The following is a 2,676-nucleotide window of genomic DNA, read 5'->3' on the forward strand; positions in this document are numbered from 1 at the left end:
ACTAAAATTGGATATGTGATTCCTCAAGTGTCTCTGACAACCTTGGGTCAGAGGAATTCTATGATAACACGTTTGTCTGTAAAACTTGCAAAATATGACCATAGAAAGTAATGTAAGCCCTATTTTCTGTCTCATCACCACTTGTTTCAAAGTCTCCATTAATTACAACTCAGATGCTACACTACAATCAAGAGGAAAGCATAAGGAAGTAAAGATGACATTGCTGAGAAATGATACGAAAAGATGAACCAGTCACAGAATTCAACAAACTCACTTCTTGGACAGATTGAAATGTCTAATACAATGTTCCTTCTTTTCAATGCAAGGATTATCTCCACAATGTCTTCACGAAGTTCAGTTAGCTCTCTGAACATTTTCTGTGAAGGGAACTCTACAACTTCAAATTACAAAGCTTTGATCATTACAAAGCTTATTTTTATGAATTCCAAGGTATCTTCCTTTAACTTTCATCTACTGGTCATAGTTCTGTGCTCTGAAGCTGCACACACATACTCACAGGAAAGACCACTGCCTTTGCTATATGACTATGTTTCAACTATTTGAAACTCCTAATTCCCTAAGTAGCAAAACTTTCAGACTCTTTCATACGCCAGTCAGTCTCTCCTGCATATGGGTTCTCTTTAGTCCTCTTCAGTGTAAACTTTCTTGTCAGACATTTAAAATAATTTGGAAGATAAGCCTATCCTCCATGTAGTCCAACAAATCCAACCAAAACATAAATTCTCACCACCAGTTGTAACAACCTCCATGAATCTCGACTCACTGGCTTTGCTTTCCTTCCTCATCACAGTGGAAGCAGTATCCCTAATCCCAAGGACTCTAGATTGTCTCCCCTCTTGTCTGTCCAAAGACGTTACACTTGGAGTTATCCCTACTCTCTTACTACAACATGCAGGGCATCTCCCATCATCACTTGTCCGACCACTTGTCAGAGCTGGCAGAGCAGACCCTGAGTGACCTGCAGCAGTCCAAATGCATCAGCATCAAGGACAAGATGGATGTGGTACCTCTGAACCTGTGCATGATTGCTGCCTACTATTACATCAACTACACCACCATTGAGCTCTTCAGCATGTCCCTCAATGCCAAGACCAAGGTGCGAGGGCTCATTGAGATCATCTCCAATGTGGCAGAGTATGAGAACATTCCCATCAGGCACCATGAAGACAACCTCCTGAGGCAGTTGGCTGAGAAGGAAACCGAAAGCTGAATAACCCTAAGTTCAATGATCCCCACATCAAGACCAACCTGCTCCTGCAGGCTCACCTGTCCAGCATGCAGCTGAGTGCTGAGCTGCGGTCAGATATGGAGGAAATCCTTAGTAAGGCAATCTGGTTCATCCAGTCCTGCGTGGATGTCCTCTCCAGCAATGGGTGGCTCGGCCCTGCTCTGGCAGGTATGGAACTGGCCCAGATGGTCACCCAAGTTATGTGGTCCAAGACTCATACCTGAAGCAGCTGACACACTTCACCTCTAAGCATATCAAATGTTGCACAGACAAAGGAGTAGAGAGTGTTTTCGATATCATGGAGATGGAGGATGAAGAACGGAACACATTGCTTCAGCTGACTGACAGCCAGATTACAAATGTGGCCTGCTTTTGTAACTGCTACCCTAATATTGAAGTGTCTTATGAGGTGGTAGATAAGGACAGCATCTGCATGGCGGACCCGTGGTGGTGCTGGTGCAGCTGGAGTGAGAGGAGGAAGTCACAGGCCATATCATTGCACCTCTCTTCCCATAGAAACGTGAAGAGGGATGGTGGGTGGTGATTGGAGATGCCAAGTCCAATAGCCTCATCTTCATCAAGAGGCTGACCCTACAGCAGAAGGACACGGTGAAGTTGGACAGTTGGACTTTGTGGTCCCAGCCACTGGTGCCTACAACTACACTCTGTATTTCATGAGTGACACTTACATGGGATGTGACCAGGAATACAAATTCAGCATGGATGTGAAAGAAGCTGAGCAGGACAGTGATTCAGATTGAGTCCTGAGGCATTTACTCTTGGCTAAAAGGAGAGTTGAGGCTGAATTAGGAATGTGTACATTGTAGGGATCCTGGTTGTGGGTACCAGGTTTGTGGGACTGAGGTCTGACTATCCAGGGCTGGTGCTGTCCCCGCCCACCTCCGCTTCCTTTTCTGTTGTTCACATTCTGTATGCAATGACAGCAGGTGTCATGTCAAGCATAAATCATAGACAGCATTTTCAGGCATGTTCCTGGTAGTTTCTTTTGAGTCTGACATTCTAATAAAATAATTTGTAGAAAAAGTATTTTTTTCAAGGTTGAATTATTTTATTTCCTCAAGGTTGGCTGGACACTCATTCCAATTAAACTTCCCCCTAGCAGAAAAATCCACCAAGGAAATGGAAAACACAGCTCTCACCTTCCAAGAATTTGCCATGTGCAGAGAAAAAAAGATGTGTAAAAATAGATACTTAGAGTAGGTAAATGATCCAAATCCTAAATACAAAAAACTAAAAATTGGAGAATCCTAGTAACGACATCTGTGAAAGGTGTTCTTAACATGGGCTAAGATTTCAAGATCAAAAGGGCAACAGGAGGGAAATGGGTTAACAAGACCCAACAGGGCTAGGGAAGCTATCTCTGAGAAACAATGTCTCCAGAGACAGGTGAGTTTTAAAGTGATTCT

At 43.5% G+C, this 2,676-nt stretch overlaps 1 pseudogene; it reads left to right on the forward strand.

The window, feature by feature from the left end:
- The first annotated feature begins 243 nt into the window (after window positions 1-243).
- LOC105718973 (U5 small nuclear ribonucleoprotein 200 kDa helicase-like) lies at window positions 244-2,229 on the forward strand (annotated as a pseudogene).
- Window positions 2,230-2,676: the final 447 nt, after the last annotated feature.

Source organism: Aotus nancymaae, unplaced genomic scaffold, assembly GCF_030222135.1.
Source record: "Aotus nancymaae isolate 86718 unplaced genomic scaffold, 86718_ANA_hifiasm-v0.15.2.pri h1tg000029l, whole genome shotgun sequence".
NCBI lineage: Eukaryota > Metazoa > Chordata > Mammalia > Primates > Aotidae > Aotus > Aotus nancymaae.